The following is a 20,112-nucleotide window of genomic DNA, read 5'->3' as shown; positions in this document are numbered from 1 at the left end:
CATTTATTAAAAAATAATAATAATCAAATTAATTTTATATTTTATTATAAATAAGAACTCTACCAGTGCCATCACATGGAGCTTTTAAAATTTCACTTCATTTGGTATCAAAAGTCAAAACATGCTAGCTGTAAAGTACCAAACTATCAGTAAATGTCAGTTTGAACTTTGAAGGGTTTTTAAAAACATGCTAGCTGTAAATTTTATTTCTTGGGCGTGCAAATATCATTTGAGAGTTTTGAAAACTGAGAAAGAGAGAGGGAAAGAGAAAGTTAGACGGACACAGAGAGAGAGAGAGAGAGAGAGAGAGAGAGAGGGGGGGAGGGGAGAAGAAGAAGATGATGAAGATGACGTAGCAGCAGTCAAAATCAGTCCACGGCCCTGACTTGAGGCAGGTTAAGAATGTAGAGAATGTTGCCAGTGGAAGATGAGAGTGAGAAAAAAAAAACACTTTTCTTTTTCCGGTCCAATATTCATTTACTGACCGAAATTCAATATTTTCTCCGATATGGCCGAAATAACCCGGTATAGGCCAATATATTTTTCAGTACGAAACAACCTTGTTTCTGTACCGGTCAAGGTGCCAGAACGGTAACTACCGTCCTTACCGGCCGGTACGGTACGAAACTGACTTCCCTGACTGGGATTCGTGCAAAATGGTAGCATTCATATATTGAAGAGTTTAGAGGTTCTGAAGCGGTCGAACGTTTCTGCTGTAAGTTTATATACGGGATTATTGAGTTTAGGGACAAAGATTTTGTATTAGATCTAAAACTTTTCTTTAGTATAGTGAATTGTTTTTCGCGAAGGTTTCCCCACCGGTCTTTTACTGTGAAACTACTTTGTTTCATTGGTTTTTCCTAGGTCATCATATCTTGTCTTATTTACTATTCCGATGTGCATGATATTGATGTTTGTTTGTTTTAACAAGGTTTATTCATAATAAATCTAATTAACAACTTGGGTTTAAAACTTATTAATTCTATCAACCGAGGTCTAAATTTCCCAACAAGTGGTATCAAAGCGGGTACACTCTGATTAGATTAATTTCCTGTGTGTGATCCTTGACCCCTGTTGTCATGGAAACTCTTGATTGTTTTGATTTGCATGATCTTGTATTGAATGATGATGACGATATTCAAGATGCCTATTGTAAGCTTTATAATTTTTGTATGAGATCTCTTAAAAGTTCTACAAAATTAAAAGCTAAATTTAAAAATGTCGAGCTTGAAAAAGATGATTTGATTTCAAAATTGGATGAAGCCAATAATTTGAATGAGAATTATAAAAATCAAATTTCATCTCAAGTGGACAAAATTAAGAATTTGGAAGAGCAACTAGTTGAATTTAAAACCGAAGTTGAAAAATTAACTAGTGCCAAACTTGTTGTTGAGCCTAACTCAAAAGAAAAAGATTTTTATATTCCTCCATTTAAAAGGAATAATGAAGAGTTGAAGGCTAATATTGCTAGAATAGATAAAGGTAAAAATTTTGATGTTAACGTTGAAATTTCTAAACCTATATCTAAAACTCCTCCTAGGAAGAATAAAAATTCTAAATTTGTCCCCACTTATCATCATTGTCATATTGTTAGTCATATTAGGCCAAATTGTCCTAAATTAAAGTCTTTGTCAACCTCTAAGGTTAGACCTCCTTCTAGGAAGCATAGTAGCTCTAAAACTACTCATGCTTGTCACCATTGTGGTGTTTCTGGTCACACTCGCCCTAATTGTTTCAAGTTATTTCCTCATAAGCGAGTGTCCAATAGGTCTCATCCTTTGTCTAAAGGCTCTGTATCTATTCTTGGTGAGTTATTAAAAGTTTTGAGCTTTTTAACTCAATTTCAGGAGAATTCTAATTTTTCTATGTCCTTTAGTAGACATACTAGGAGACGTGCCTTTTCATCTTCACTGCCAAAGACTAGTGTTGTATGGGTGATAAAGGAGCTTAAGATTTAATTGTATTTTCTATATGTCCTCTACTTTAATTCTTTTTATCTAAAGTAGGACTTTATTACTTAATTTCTTATCTGTTTTTGGAATCATGCTTTCATGTATCTGCATCTTTCTTTAATGCTTTCATATTGTTTGTCTATTTTTGTTTCAAAATAAAAGAAAAAAGGGAAATAATCATAAAAATACAAAAACAGTGTTTGTTTGTGTATATTAGTACTTGTGTACTTTGGATGGCCATTGAAATAAAGTTTTCTAAACTTTGTATCTCTTGTAGCTTAGATGAGCATCTTAATGCACAACTAAGAAAGTGCATTTTATGGCTCGTCTTTGTGATGATTACGATTAAGTAATCTCTTATACTTAACACTCATATCACTCTTTTTGACGGGAATGACTAAAAAATCCTAAGAGAAAGGCATAAATAACCATCTCACCACTAAAGCCCGTCAATCATGTATAACATCTGTCTGCTTTAGCATAGCAAAATTGTGATGTTTTGACTTACATAATTGGGTATTTCTTCTCTCTCTCTATATGCTCATACATGATATGTTCAAAAAGAAAATATGCACAGAAAAATAAAGCAAAAAGAATTAAAATGCTTTTAAATATAATTGCAAGCGTGTTTCTAGGAGATGTGGGAGTTATAGGATGTACTTGGAAGGTGATAGTCTCCATCAAGTAATTATGATTGTGTGTGAGTTTATTTGATTCTCTCATATCTCAAATTTTCAGAACGTGAGAAACTTGTACAATGTTGCTATGGTTTTCACACACAGCACACAAAAATTCTTTGTTATTTTTGATACATGTGCAGGTACAATGTGATTTGGCCATCACAAGAGGTACATGTGTTAATGTATGCTCACTAAACTATTGTAACTTATTTTTGAAATATAAAATTAGTTAAACTTGTTTAATGTGTGTGTGTGTGTGTGTGTGTTTTTGGATCTACGAATGCTTTGCATTTTTGTAGAGAAATGTTTTGAGAGCTTAACATGTTGATTGGATATTTAGTTGAGTTGCTTGCTTGTTGCATTCATTTTTATGTGTTTTTTTCTCACTTTGAAAACACTTTCTCGACAGATTCTTTTCTATCGAGCCCCTCTTTTTGTTGGGGTTTATGCCCTAAAAATCCAATTTATTGACATGTCATAAATAATTAAATTTTTTAATTATATAAGACTATCTATAAAAGAATTAATGGGACATTATCTTAGTCCATGAGATGCATTATATGTGATTTATGTGATTTAGTCACAGAAGATGTAAATCACAAGTTCCTTGTAAACTTAAAATGTAGTTCGTAGTCGGTGATGAAATTGGGCATTTCATCTGCGAAGACTATAACATATCAACTAATATAATTTGTCTTGATCATGGAAGTGGAGACTTCTAGTTGGTATGTTGATGTGTTTTAAGAGTTAAGACATATTGAACTGGACCGCTGTGAGATTTATTATTCTCCTAACGACTGTCAAATGAATAATAAATCTCACGGCTTCTATTTGCATCAACTCTAAATCCTAAGAGAATAATGGACCTCATCATGAGATGTAGGTTGCTTTGATATATCAGGAGTGAGATCTATTAGTCACGGTCAAAACCTCAGTATGTTAGGCAACCACATTTAGTGTTGATGGAACATATATTCTCAAGATGGAATTCATAATCTCTAAACAGAGATATAAAATATTCCCTTGAGATAAGTTTAATGAGTTTGGTTATCTACTTTAGTAAAGAGTTACTAAAGTATATATATTTATAAAATTGAATTTCATAAATATATGATGAATAACATAAAGGATTAAGTCGAGCACTCAAGAATTAAGATGTAGTAATCTTCAAAGTGGTAGTCTATATTCATGATTTTGTATTACTACGAATTTTTTAATGAAGGGGTTGTATGTATAATAAAGTCTTGGGATATAATTTATAGATAAGGTCTAAAGTGCAACTATATTTATGTAGTGTTATTAAATATAGTTAATGGTAACTTTAGACTTGTCAAGAGTTGACAAAAAAGCCCAAGGCCCATTGGAGCTAGTGTCTTATTAGTCCCTTTTGGTCCCACTCCAAGCCACATAGTAGAGCCCAACTGAATTGGCCCAAAAGGCTAGCCCAATTAGATAATCAGTTATTTATAAGGAGAGAAACATACATAATTTCAAAAGTATTTTGGATAAGGGTTTTCATTAAGATCATACAAGGAATGAAATGATTTGTATGTGAGTGTTGGACACTCTTATTCTCTCATTGGAAACTGATTGAGAGACCCACTTCTTAGGAATCAAGTGAAAATGGAGTAAAGATTAAGAGTGTTTCCAAGTACTTCCATTCAGATTGTTTTGAATTTCACCGCACCAAGGTACGCTTTCTTGTTCTTAAATTCTGAAACTTACATAGCACATGTTATCAATTGCGAATGAAGTAGATCCGTTAATTTTCCGCTACGTATGTTTTCTATGCTATACAAACATGTTTTTTCCAACACTTTTTTCTTGTCTCGACAGATCTTATCGCAATCTCGATCCATCAAGGTTTCTAAGTTTTTTCTCAATTGCTGCTCGACAGCTTCTTCAATCCATCTAGAAACCTTCTGTCAAGCCGATAGATTCTCGATCCATCGAGGTTGGCTTCCGCTCGATAGCATCTTAATAGCTTCTCGATCTGTCGAGATCCTCTTGCATGCATTTTTTTTTCACATGATGCCTTGATGAGTTTTGTTTAAGTTTTCAAAAAGACAGGTTGTGAAAATCTATCTTGCCATGAACTCTCTTTTTGCAAAGTTTTTCAAGAGTTTGTGTTAGGGTTAGATTTGTTTTGTATTTCAACAAGTAATTATGAGTTTAGTGATTTAACACTTCTCTCATGATTCATTTGTTTGTTGTGGTTTTTTCATGGATTGCCAAAGGGGACGATTGTTAAGCACATGTTTTATGTAATTGGGTAATCATTTGATAAAATGCACTTTACTTGTAATTTGGTAGATCTAGGATGGCTTTAAAATTTCAAGAAACATGTTTTTCAAGCCAAGCATCAAAGCCATGAAGATTGGACCAAGAAACAAGTGAAGGAAAGCTATTCATTAAAGCTGGACGGAAGCTGGACAGATTCTCGACAAAATCTTGACAGAAGCTCAACAGAAAATCTATCGAGATCTACGAAATCAGAATTTCCAATTTTGATTTTTGGCCCATGCTGACATGTATGTGTAGGGTTTCTTTTCTCACAACCCTAGACATATATAAGGCTTATTTTAAAGGCCGTCATAGAGGGTATGCACATAGAGAACATATGAAAAAGTGACCGAGTGCCTTATTCTCTCTTTAAGAAGTTATTGCATCTTTTACACCTTAGCGTTTTGTAACCAAGTACTTATTGATATTCATTGTTGATGAAGTGAAGAACTTTGTAGCCAACAACATCTTCTTCAAGTTGCTGGAGTTAGTCACGTACTGGGATTCATGCATTGGTTAGTCACGTACTAGGATTCGTGCAAAATGGTGGCGTTCATATATTGAAGAGTTCAAAGGTTCTGAAACAGTAGAAGGTTTCTACTGTAAGTTCATCTACAGGGATTGTAAAGTCTAGGGAGAAAAGTTTTGTACTAAATTTGAAACTTCTCTTTACTATAGTGAATTGCTTTTTAGAAAGGTTTCCCCCTAAGTTTTTTATTGTGAAACTAGTTTGTTTCATTAGTTTTCCTAAGTCATCGTATTTTGTCTTACTTACTATTCCGTTGTGCATGATGTTGACATGATATTGATGTTTGTTTGTTTTAACAAGGTTTATTCATAATAAATCTAATTAACAACTTGGGTTTAAAACTTGTTAATTCTATCAACCGGGGTCTAAATTTTCCAAAACAAATCAATGTATGCACATAGAACCGGTGTCCAAAGAGTGATAGGAATGCTTATAGAATAGTTGTGATACTCCAAATTGAATGGTTTAAGTGTGTATTATGCAAACATGTGTTGAGTCTCATATTAGATGTTCACTAGGTGAATCTTGGATTTATAAGTGATTATAAGGAGCCCTAATTGTTACTTGACTAAACCTTTTGGGGTGTAAGTTCAGATGAAGCTAGTGCTTTCCTTGAGTCGTTACAAGTATAAGAGCAAGCTTGGTAACGACATGTGTCTCGACTTAGTCTTTTTCTCTTTTCTTTTAGGTTTCTTGGTATCTCTCTATATATGTGTGTGTACCTTGATTCACTAACACTACTCGTGCGTTTGGAGCTACAACCGTTTGTTGAAGAATACAAATCCTATGTCCTATTTTTTGTGTCCCACTTTATGCTTCATCAATGTGGTATGTCATGTGCTTTATTTTTCTTTTTTCCTTTTTTAAACTTAGGTTATTTTATAAGAGAAGTAAAAAGTGTAGACATTCAATTTGCACCCATAATTTAATCAAGGAGAATGACTCAAATGACCATCCATGTACCCCAAAAATCATAATTGCATCACATGCATCAATTTGTTCTTGCCTTACATACATCATTTTGTCTTTGCATTACATGCATCATGTCATTCATTACATATCATGAAAATGATCTTGAGATTCTAATGGTCGCAACGGTATTTTCGATTTTCAAATCGGACCATCGGATCGAAAGATATCACATGATCAAGTTTGCACGGTCAACATGCATGGTGTCTAGGTAAAGTCAACCACACATGATTAGTTTAAATTTATTCTGATTGGTTAAGCAATTAACATAAATTAAATAATTTTGTGATTGGTTGATAATTTGTGTTTAAAATAAGATTGCATGCATAGGAATAAAAAGGGTGATTGGATAACAATAAAATTGTGGATAATCTGAACCTTATCCAGATTTATTTTAAGGTATCTATCTACAAGATAATTACACTTAAATAGCCTAAATTATCCAAAAAGAGATGAAAAATCATAGACGGAAGATGAAAACGAGTCTAGGTACAAGGACCGGCCAAAAAACCCTAGAAGAGGAGTCCAAATGGTACCCAAACACGAAAGAGTGTTCGGAGTCCCAAGGGCAATTCGGCACTTTTGGAGTGCCGAATGGCACTCTGAAAGATCTAAATTTTCTCCTTGTGGGCTTGGCCCAATGGCCTTCGAGTGACAATAAGGCACACCATTTTCGACATTTTCACAAAAGGATGCATTCGGATTCAAACCCTAATCGTCCGTACCTATTTTTTAGAGTCCTCTAACCTCTACAAATAGAGGCTAAACCTCATAATTCGGCACCTTTTTGCTACGCTTTGAGATGCATACGTTTTAGGCTCTCAAATCACCCATATTTTTTGATCCCTTATCTGAGTGTTGCTACCTAAATTATGGTTTTTAGGTATCAAAGAGAATTGGACAAATTTCTTTGAACCCTAAAACATCCTTTCAAGAACAAAGTGTGCTCATGCAAGAAGTTGTTCTCTAACCCTTTTGCTTTTATGCTTTTCTTTATCATAATGATGCATGTTTAATTGTTTTAGATATTCATATTTTACCAAGATCACTTTAGTTCATGAAAATATGTTCTTGATTTCTTTATTGTTGCTATAATCTGTTTCTTAATTTTAAAGATTTGCGTGTATTTAACTCCTTTTCTTTAAAATAAATTGGATCTACATCTTCTTAGATGTAGATCTGAATTTTTCTTCAAAACAAAATGGATCTATATCTTCCTTAGATGTAGATCTGAATTTCTTTTCTTAAAACAAAAACGGATTTTGTATCTTTTTAGATACAGATTTGACTATCTTAATGCATGCAAATTTTTGAATTAAGGAAAGAGATTATGAATTGTTGTTTTTTGTTTGTTTTTTTGAATCATATAGCATGAAATAATTTTATGAATGAGATCCTCTCCATGAAAAATAATAAAAAAAAAACATATCTTTTTCAAGTATAAAAACAGATCTGATTTTTCTGTTATAAAAGCCATTTTTTTATCATCATCAAAACAAATTTGATCTTTTACAAAACTCAAGATCACTTTTTTATATCTCTTAAAAAACATATATGAATTTTCTCTTCAAAAAACCATTCTTATAACATATACAAAACAAATCTGATTTTTTTTATATATAAACCAAAATCAAAAATTTTTTATATACATTCATAAATGGTTTTGTGTTGTTTAGTTTATTTCACATGTTCAACTTATCATTCATGACATGCATAAAATAGTACATTAGTCACAAAAGTCTAGAAGACCAGACTCTGTCTGGGCGGAATGGGTGCCTAACACCTTCACATTCTGTAACTTAGCCTCCCGGATTTAGATCTTTGGCTAAGTAGATCTGGTCTTGTCTTTATTTATTTTGGGTAGCAAGTTGTGGTTGGTAGATTATAAAATGGAACACAAAAAGTGAGATAGAGGATTATGCATGTGTTGTGTAGGATGTATGTAAAGTACTTGAAATTGCTTCCAATTATTGGGATTTCGTAAGGAGTGATTAGTCACTTGTATTTAATTTGATTAACTAAAGTCCAGTTCTATGGGTTCTCTAATCCTTACTGGTCAAACTGTGTCTCAAAGCAAAAACATGGAAATTTGAGAGTTTGATTACAAGTGTTAGTGTTGTAATACTTTAATAGTTAGGAATTTAGAAATTTTATAGGGGCACTTTTGGGAAAAAAATGCCAAGACACCCCTGAACTTTAAGGTAGTGGTCATGACACCCCTAAACTTTTATTTTGGCCAATTTCCTTACTAAACTTTATATGGCTACCAAATCATTACCTATGTTAGTCTGGTGTTAAAAAACTAACGAGAAACTCACATGAGAGGCGTGTGAGCATAAAAAAATTACAAGGGTGAATCAGTTCAATTGAGGGAGAGAGAGAGAGAGAGAGAGAGAGAGAGAGAGAGAGAGAGAGAGAGAGAGAGAGAGAGAGAGAGAGAGAGAGAGAGAGGTTTCAAGAGCGAGAGAGAAGATCAAACTAGAGGAAGTCTAGAACTACCATGACAACCTTCTCTCCATTGCCAAAGTCTTTGTCTCATCGTTGTCTCACTTCTGGTATGCTTTTTTTTTTTCTTTTTTTTGCTGCTCTCTATTTTTCCAATCCTCCATGAGCGATTTCCTGTTGCAATTTTTTGGATTGGTTTAATTTTCGGGCTTACCCAACTGATAGTTACACTTGCCCAAGTGTTTCAAGGCTTGTGGTGGATTGGGTAGATCTATGATAAAATCCCCATTTAATCAAAACTGGTTTGAGTATCCTATACAACTATTTGATGAAATGCCTAAGAGGGATATGGCCAATGCTCTAATAGGTTTGGTTGTTTGATAGGATTTTATATGGGTTTGCAATTTCTTGACTATAATTCAAGCTTATTTTTAATGCATTTCTACTAACTTTTGTAAGCTACAAACTTCTTTTTTATCTTTTTTCAATGCCTTGAATTCCTAACTCTTTTTTTGTTTCATCTCTTTTTAGTTGATGGAACAAGAGAGAAGAACAACACAAATTATAGTGCAAGAAGATTAAGCGGGCTTGCCAAGGGGTGATATTTTAGCACTCGGTTTGTTTGTTGTTTGATGTATTTGAAATTTAGGTTCTTGAGGGAACGATTAAGCTTATGGATGGGGGAATTAGTGTTTTTTTTTTTCTTTCTATTCTCTATATTGTTCTTTTTTTTCATCTCTTTATATTAATCTTCTTGTTAATTTTGTAATGCAGCCATAGTTGAATGTCCACGGTCACTTCCTACAAATTCATCTTCTATGCCAAATGTACCACCCCCTCAATCCCAACATGATTATACTGTGGCTAAAGCCAATCTGAATTTGTTAATGTTGCAATTTATACAGTAGCAAAAATTGATGGTACAAATAATCTAGCAAATCCCTTTATCAAAGCCTTGCCCCAATGGACTTTTGAGTCTCACTTGGAGGGAATGAGAGTTAAGTTGGTGCACAATAATATTTAAGGGCAAGTGGGAGATTCTTAGGATTAGTGCCCTAAAATCCTATTGTATGATGGTAACATGAATATTTGGACATTATCATATAGTCCTTGAGATGCATTGTATATGAATTAGTCATAGAAGATATAAATCACAAGTTTTTTATAAATTCAAAACCTTAGTTCATAGTCGATGATGAAATTTGGCATTTCATCTGTGAAGACTATAACATTTCAACTAAGATGGTTTGTCTTGATCATGGAAGTGAAGACTTCTAATTGATATGTTGATGTGTCTTAAGTGTGTAAGACATATTGAATTGAACCGTTGTGAGATTAATTATTCTATTAACTACTGTCAACTGAAAAAAAAAAAAAAAAAAAAAAAATCTCGCAACTTTCATTTACATAAACTCTCAATCCTAAGAGGATTGTGAACGCAATCGTGACATATAGGTGGCTTTGATATATCAAGAGTAAGATCTAATCTAATAGTCAAAATCTTAGTATTTTGGGCAACCACAAGTAATGCTAAAGGAACGCATATTTTCAATATGAAATTCATAGTCTCTTTCTTTCTTTCTTTCTTCCTTTCTTTTTTTTTTTTTTTTTTTTTTGAGAAATATAATCTCTTTTTAAAGATATAAAATATTCCCTTGAGATAAGTTTAATGGGTTTGGTTATTCAGAGTGTTAGGCGTAACCACTTTAGTAAAGAGTTACTAAAACTTATATTTTATAAAATGTGATTTCATAAATATATATATATATATATATATATATATATATATATATATAAAACTTGGATTAAACAAGGAACTCAAGAATTAAGAGGTAGTAATTTTCAAATTGACAGTTATATATTATGACTTTGTATTACTATGAATATTTTCATGAAGGGGTTAATTGTTTAGATAATTAAGTCTCGGAATATAATTTTATTAATAAAGCCCAGAGTGCAATTATATTTTTATAGTGATATTAAATATAATTAATAGTAACTTTGGGTTTGTCAAGATTTGATAGATAAGCTTAAAACCCATTAGAGCTAGAGCTTCATTTATCCTTTTGGTCCCATCCCAAGCCACACACAATAGCCCAATTGACTTGTCCCAAAAGGCCAACCAATTAAATAATTAATTAATTATTTAATAAAAGTTATTAAATAAAATAACTGATTAGGTAGTTATTAGTATCTACAAGAAAAACAAAAGAAAGCAATTTTTGAAAGAGAACAATTTCTTGGAAACAAAAAAGCATGTACAAAACTGATTGCGAGACTACAAACCTTGGGCATATGTGGAATTGGGATAAAAATTGAAGGTCTTTCCAAGTTAAATCTTCTTCTTTGTTTTAAATTTTACTAGATCAAGGTATTTCTTTCTATTCTTTGTTTCTAAAGTTCAATTATTCCATGTTATCTAACATGAATGAAGTAAATCCATTAATTTCCATTGTTTGTTTGGTATGAGATGCAAAACTATGTTTGATGGAATCAATAGAGAGATTTGGGGCAAGCATCTTCAAGGAGTTTGGAATAGTGAGGGAGACTCAGACCAAGGGACAGTCATAAGTTGAGAAGGGCAGAAGGGTCATTTGATGATGAAGGGAATTTAAGGCCTAGATTCCCTGAGTTTAACCAGCATATCGTGTTGGACAATCTGGTTTTGTATCTCATATAAAACACACAGCGGAAGTAACAAATATGTATCTATTTCATTCATGATTGATAACATGCACTATGTAAATCTCAGAATTTAAGAATAAGATAACGTACCTTGGTGTAGTGAAATTCAAAAACAAATTATTAGAAGTACTTGCGAACACTTTTAATCTTCACTCCAATTCCATTTTACGCCCAAGAAGTGTGGTCTCTCAATCAGTTTACAAGGAAGAATAATCGAGTGGCTTCACTCACAATGATATGTCTCTCTAATAAAATAAAAATTTGTATGTTTCTCCCTTTATATTTAACTAATTATCTAATTGGGCTGGCCTATTGGGCCTTTCCAATTGGGCTTTAGTGTGTGGCTTGGAGTGGGACCAAAAGGGACCAATAAGACACTAGCTCCAATAGGTCTTGGACTTTTCTGTCAACTCTTGGCAAGTTCAAAGTTACCATTAATTATATTTAATATCACTATATAAATATAATTGCACTCTAGGCCTTATTAATAAATTATATCCCAAAACTTTATTATACATGCAACCTCTTCATTAAAAAATTCATAGTAATACAAAATCATGAATATAGACTACCACTTTGAAGATTACTACATCTTAATCATTGAGTACCCGGTTTAATCCTTTATGTTTTTCATTATATATTTATGAAATCTAATTTCATAAATATATACTTTAGTATCTCCTTACTAAAGTGGTTAGGCTTAACACTCTGAATAACCAAACTCATTAAAATTATCTCAAGGGAATATTTTATATCTCCGTCAAGATATTATGAATTCCATCTTGAGAATATATGTTCCATCAACACTAAATGTGGCTACCCAACATAATGAGGTTTTGATCATGACTTTAGATCTCACTCTTGATATATCAAAACAACCTTTACCTCATGATCAGGTCCATTATTCTCTCAAGATTAAGAGTTCATGCAAATAGAATTTGTGAGATTTATTATTCATTTGACAGTCGTTAGGAGAATAATAAATCTCACAGCGGTCCAGTTCAATATGTCTTAACTCTTAAAACATATCAACATACCAATTAGAAGTCTCCACTTCCATGATCAAGACAAATCATCTTAGTTGATGTTATAATCTTCGCAGATGAAATGCTCAATTTCATCACCGACTACGAACTATAATTCTAAGTTTACAAAGAACTTGTGATTTATATCTTCTGTGACTTTTCATATAAATCACATACAATGCATCTCATGGACTATATGATAATGTCCAAATATTCATGTTACCATTATTTTAGATAATAATAAAACAACTTTATTAATCATAACATTAAGTCATACATAATGTCATACATAGCATCATACAATAGGATTTAAGGGCACACATCCTAACACACCGACGTGAAGAATGTATAACTAACACATGAACTCATATTTGCATCACATGTAGTGTTCAAGGAGGCACTTGAGGAGTGGGAACAACTTATCAAGTTTGTTGCTGAAAACTTTTTGCTGAAAGTGTGCTAAAGCATAGTTGTACCTTGAAAAAATTTGAAAAAGTGAGAAAAGACGGGAAAAAGTAAAGTTTTAAAAAGGTATACATAAAAGCTAAAAGTTGAGCTTATAAACTGATGCCAAACAAAATGAAAGTTTGGCTACAAAGTTCATTGTAGCCATTGGCCAATGGCTACAACTTCCACTAAAAAGTGAACATGACTACACATTTTGAAAATCTAATTGTTGGATTGTATGTTCTTCATATTTTTAATACACAAGTCAAATTTCTTATCAATCGGATGTTATTTACTATTCAATCCATAAACTTGTTTTTTATGCATGATTTTTTAAACTACAAAAATTTTAATACCTGATTGATGACATAATTATTGATTTTTGATATTTTCGAAATTATATAAAAAAGAAAATATAATCAAATGGTAGATTTGTCAAAATTCACATCTAATAAAAAGATATTGAATGGATTCGTAGCCACTGGCTACAACTAAATTTGTAGTAAAACTTTGTTCTTAAAGAAAAGCATGATTATGAGTATAATCACAATGATAAGTGGAGAATTACAGCTAGATGTAAAAGAAAAAAGTTGTTGGGATGCATCACCAACACAAATGGGAGTTGCCTTTCAAATAAAACTTTTAATAGAATAAATATGTGTGGCAAGGATCATAAGAATAGTAAGGCTGCTTCAAGGTGACTAGCTAAGAAATACGAGACATTTCTTTTAGATGACAAATTTCATTGAAACAATATAAATAATTTTTTACTTATCAAAATTTTTTAAGATGTAAAAGTTATCAAAGAAAAATAAGGATACAAAATGAAAAGGCAAAATTTTTTATTAAAGAGAAAATTACAAAAAGGGTGTGGATTGAGTTTTGAATTCTTTAACTTCCATTTTTTTTTTTTTTTTGTTACTACTAAAAAAATATTACTTATTTAACTGAAAATGATTTAATGATAAGATAAATAAAAAATTTAAAGGTAAATTAAAAAATTTTAAATCTACATTTTCATTAATTTGAAATATATATTGTATCTATACTACTATTTAAGGGGCTTCTCCTGCTTGGATTTCTCATTTTTTTTAGTTCAAAAATGCCACACACCCCTATATTTAAGTAGAGACAAAACTAAAAGACAATCCGGTAAAAATGCAACTCTTACTCTCACTAATACATTACCTAAAATACCCTCGTCATACTCACTTACAAGTTTTCAACTAACGGGGATAAATATGTAAATTAAAATTCCTACACTTTAAAACCCACAAACTCACATACATGGCCAGTTTCTATCTCTCATTCTTCTTCATATTGAAGACATTTAGTTTAGCTCTACATCCTCCTTTATTTTTGTTCAGATTGAAGACATTTACTGTCAGAGGCTCCAACAACTTTTCAGATTCTATCTTTTGCAAGGGTACGGTGGCTTATTACCGTGGTTAACTTCGAGATTTTAAATAAGAGGGTTTGTGCTTGAACTAGCTGCTTGAAATAGGATATGGGTAAAGGCTGTTTCTTTTTATTTTGGCCTAGAATTAAACACAAACTCCTTTTCTGGGCTTTTTTTTTTTTGGAATTTACGGTATTTTTATTAAGGGAATTAAGCTACTTGGATGAGAATTAAGACTAATTGGTTTTGCATTTATGTGTGTAGGTATTAGGCCTGTTCAGGATCTGACCGGCGCCAATGAAATAGACCGGCGCCGAACCGATCCAAACCTTTCCATTTCCCAACCTCTCCGCAGGTATCCGGCGCAATGATCGGCAGCGATATGGGCAACCTGAAGACGACCGGTGCAACGAGCAGTGGCTATTTTGCACTCCGACGAGAAATTGCACCGCACCGGTATATATATACAGACTCTATGATTTAAAATATATGTATCAGTGTAAAGAGAACTAGAGAAGAAAACTGAAAGCTAATCTAGACATGAAAACTGAAAGGAAGGTAGATGAAGGAAACGGCGCTGGGTAAGTTGAGAAAAACAGTTAGGTTTTTTTTTTTAATATATAATCTACCACAAAAATGACGTCGTTTAGTACCTGGTTTTAAGCAAATAAAACCAACTCCAAAACGACGTCGTTTTATCATCAGATTAAAAAAAAACAAACAAACAAACAAACGTAAGCTACAAACGACGACGTTTTAATTTTAAACCCTAGGATTATTTACCCATCGCCTCTCTTTCTCTCCCTCACTCTCGTCAGTCTCCCTCTCCTAAACTCCCAGTCCAAGCAAAATCTTCAGTTCTTCACAGCTCCTCTCTCTCTCTCGCCTCAACTTCCGTAAGTTTCTAGTGATGTTCTGACTTCAGAGTTCAGATGCTTCTCCTTACAAATGCAATGCTTTCTAGTTTCTACCAGGTTTGTTTATGTAATTTATTTTCAATGGTGTTTGTTTGATCTTTATGGGTTTGGTTTAGTTTTTTGTTTGGGTTTTTTGCGATTGGAAATGGGTTATGTTTGAGAAAATATTGTGAATTTTTTTGTAGTTTTCTTTCGTTTTCTTTTTTTCTTTTTTTGTTTATAGAATATTTGGGTTTTTTTTTTAATGAGGATGATGTCGATTGGGGTTGTTAATTGCATTGTGTTTGGTACCTGAAAAAATGAGAAATTAACCAAACTAACTGCACCGAACTGGTATCTTGCACCGCACCTTGGGTAGACCGGTTCCCAACTCTCCACAGATGAGGTGCGGTCAAGGATGAGGAAAAACCGCCCCTGTAGGTGCGATGCAAAAAAGCCTTCCAAAACTGGCCGCACCGCACCGTGTATAGCCCTAGTAGGTATTGGATAAGATTCAATTTGAGAGCCTCATAGACAAAGTCAACAAGACTCTCTCTATTTAAGTGTGCAGGTGCTTATATATTATTCTTCTTTGTTTTGGTCCAAGAACTTAATATTTAAGGTGATTTTAGATTGCTAACACTTTTCTAGTTTTTCGGTTATAGATTTGGTGAACAATTTGGGTACAATTACGAGGTCTGGGACCAAGGAATTTATGGAGGCATTGTAGCCCGGAGCAGATGTGAGCATGATTGGTCAATTTAGTATTGGGGTATAAGGGAATTATGCTGCTTGAAGTGGTAATTAATGCTACTTTTTTTAATGTAATTTACACTACTTTTTTTTAGGGTATTATGTAAACAAGTGTTTCCATGTAATTTACGCTACTTTTTTTTCGAGGGTATTATGTAAACAAGTTTTCCATGTAATTTACACTACTTTTTTTTTTAAATGTAATTTACGCTACTTTTTTTTAGAGGGTATTATTATATATTTGATGTATCAGGTTAATGGTTACCCAATTTAAACCTCACATGAAGTGGTTGTCATCTAAGATAAATTATATTTATCTTCAGTTCTTCACAGCTTCTCTCTCTCTCTCGCCTCAACTTTCGTAAATTTCTAGTGATGTTCTGACTTCAGAGTTCAGATGCTTCTCCTTACAAATGCAATGCTTTCTAGTTTCTACCAGGTTTGTTTATGTAATTTATTTTCAATGGTGTTTGTTTGATCTTTATGGGTTTGGTTTAGTTTTTTGTGATTGGAAATGGGTTATGTTTGAGAAAATATTGTGAATTTGTTTGTAGTTTTCTTTCGTTTTCTTTTTTTCTTTTTTTGTTTATAGAATATTTGGGTTTTTTTTTTTAATGAGGATGATGTCGATTGGGGTTGTTAATTGCATTGTGTTTGGTACCTGAAAAAATGAGAAATTAACCGAACTAACTGCACCGAACTGGTATCTTGCACCGCACCTTGTGTAGACCGGTTCCCAACTCTCCATAGATGAGGTGCGGTCAGGGATGAGGAAAAACCACCCCTGTAGGTGCGATGCAAAAAAGCCTTCCAAAACTGGCCGCACCGCACCGTGTATAGCCCTAGTAGGTATTGGATAAGATTCAATTTGAGAGCCTCATAGACAAAGTCAACAAGACTCTCTCTATTTAAGTGTGCAGGTGCTTATATATTATTCTTCTTTGTTTTGGTCCAAGAACTTAATATTTAATGTGATTTTAGATTGCTAACACTTTTCTAGTTTTTCGGTTATAGATTTGGTGAACAATTTGGGTACAATTACGAGGTTTGGGACCAAGGAATTTATGTAGGCATTGCAGCTCGAAGCAGATGTGAGCATGATTGGTCAATTTAGTATTGGGGTATAAGGGAATTAAGCTGTTTGAAGTGGTAATTAATGCTACTTTTTTTAATGTAATTTACACTACTTTTTTTTAGGGTATTATGTAAACAAGTGTTTCCATGTAATTTACGCTACTTTTTTTTCGAGGGTATTATGTAAACAAGTTTTTCCATGTAATTTACACTACTTTTTTTTTAAAATGTAATTTACGCTGCTTTTTTTTAGAGGGTATTATTATATATTTGATGTATCAGGTTAATGGTTACCCAATTTAAACCTCACATGAAGTGGTCGTTATCTAAGATAAATTATATTTATCTTCAGTTCTTCACAGCTTCTCTCTCTCTCTCGCCTCAACTTTCGTAAGTTTCTAGTGATGTTCTGACTTCAGAGTTCAGATGCTTCTCCTTACAAATGCAATGCTTTCTAGTTTCTACCAGGTTTGTTTATGTAATTTATTTTTAATGGTGTTTGTTTGATCTTTGTGGGTTTGGTTTAGTTTTTTGTGATTGGAAATGGGTTATGTTTGAGAAAATATTGTGAATTTGTTTGTAGTTTTCTTTCGTTTTCTTTTTTTCTTTTTTTGTTTATAGAATATTTGGGTTTTTTTTTTAATGAGGATGATGTCGATTGGGGTTGTTAATTGCATTGTGTTTGATACCTGAAAAAATGAGAAATTAACCGAACTAACTGCACCGAACTGGTATCTTGCACCGCACCTTGTGTAGACCGGTTCCCAACTCTCCACAGATGAGGTGTGGTCAGGGATGAGGAAAAACCACCCCTGTAGGTGCGATGCAAAAAAGCCTTCCAAAACTGGCCGCACCGCACTGTGTATACCCCTAGTAGGTATTGGATAAGATTCAATTTGAGAGCCTCATAGACAAAGTCAACAAGACGCTCTCTATTTAATTGTGCAGGTACTTATATATTATTCTTCTTTGTTTTGGTCCAAGAACTTAATATTTAATGTGATTTTAGATTGCTAACATTTTTCTAGTTTTTTGGTTATAGATTTGGTGAACAATTTGGGTACAATTACGAGGTTTGGGACCAAGGAATTTATGTAGGCATTGCAGCTCGAAGCAGATGTGAGCATGATTGGTCAATTTAGTATTTGGGTATAAGGGAATTAAGCTGCTTGAAGTGGTAATTAATGCTACTTATTTTAATGTAATTTACACTACTTTTTTTTAGGGTATTATGTAAACAAGTGTTTCCATGTAATTTACGCTACTTTTTTTTCGAGGGTATTATGTAGACAAGTTTTTCCAAGTAATTTACACTACTTTTTTTTTAAAATGTAATTTACGCTACTTTTTTTTAAAGGGTATTATTATATATTTGATGTATCAAGTTAATGGTTACCCAATTTAAACCTCACATGAAGTGGTCGTTATCTAAGATAAATTATATTTATCTTCAGTTCTTCACAGCTTCTCTCTCTCTCTCACCTCAACTTCCGTAAGTTTCTAGTGATGTTCTGACTTCAGAGTTCAGATGCTTCTCCTTACAAATGCAATGCTTTCTAGTTTCTACCAGGTTTGTTTATGTAATTTATTTTCAATGGTGTTTGTTTGATCTTTATGGGTTTGGTTTAGTTTTTTGTGATTGGAAATGGGTTATGTTTGAGAAAATATTGTGAATTTGTTTGTAGTTTTCTTTCGTTTTCTTTTTTTCTTTTTTTGTTTATAGAATATTTGAGTTTTTTTTTTTTTAATGAGGATGATGTAGATTGGGGTTGTTAATTGCATTGTATTTGGTACCTGAAAAAATGAGAAATTAACCAAACTAACCGCACCGAACTGGTATCATGCACCGCACCTTGTGTAGACCGGTTCCCAACTCTCCAGAGATGAGGTGTAGTCAGGGATGAGGAAAAACCACCCCTGTAGGTGCGGTGCAAAAAAGCTTTCCAAAACTGGCCGCACCGCACCGTGTATAGCCCTAGTAGGTATTGGATAAGATTCGATTTGAGAGCCTCATAGACAAAGTCGACAAGACTCTCTCTATTTAAGTGTGCAGGTACTTATATATTATTCTTCTTTGTTTTGGTCCAAGAACTTAATATTTAATGTGATTATAGATTGCTAACACTTTTTTGGTTTTTGGGTTATAGATTTGGTGAACAATTTGGGTACAATTACGAGGTCTGGGACCAAGGAATTTATGGAGGCATTGCAGCCCGGAGAAGATGTGAGCATGATTGGTCAATTTAGTATTGGGGTATAAGGGACTTAAGCTGCTTGAAGTGGTAATTAATGCTACCTTTTTTTATGTAATTTACACTACTTTTTTTTAGGGTATTATGTAAACAAGTGTTTCCATGTAATTTACGTTACTTTTTTTTCGAGGGTATTATGTAAACAAGTTTTTCCATGTAATTTACACTACTTTTTTTTTTAAATGTAATTTACGCTACTTTTTTTTAGAGGGTATTATTATATATTTGATGTATCATGTTAATGGTTACCCAATTTAAACCTCACATGAAGTGGTTGTTATCTAAGATAAATTATATTTATCTTCAGTTCTTCACAGCTTCTCTCTCTCTCTCGCCTCAACTTCCGTAAGTTTCTAGTGATGTTCTGACTTTAGAGTTCAGATGCTTCTCCTTACAAATGCAATGCTTACTAGTTTCTAAAAGGTTTGTTTATGTAATTTATTTTCAATGGTGTTTGTTTCATCTTTATGGGTTTGGTTTAGTTTTTTGTGATTGGAAATGGGTTATGTTTGAGAAAATATTGTGAATTTGTTTGTAGTTTTCTTTTGCTTTCTTTTTTTCTTTTTTTGTTTGTAGAATATTTGGGTTTTTTTTTTAATGAGGATGATGTAGATTGGGGTTGTTAATTGCATTGTGTTTGGTACCTGAAAAAATGAGAAATTAACCGAACTAACTGCACCGAACTGGTATCTTGCACCGCACCTTGTGTAGACCGGTTCCCAA

The sequence above is a fragment of the Castanea sativa genome, chromosome 6, assembly GCF_040712315.1.
Source record: "Castanea sativa cultivar Marrone di Chiusa Pesio chromosome 6, ASM4071231v1".
Classification (NCBI taxonomy): Eukaryota; Viridiplantae; Streptophyta; class Magnoliopsida; order Fagales; family Fagaceae; genus Castanea; species Castanea sativa.
This window is presented reverse-complemented; position numbering follows the sequence as displayed.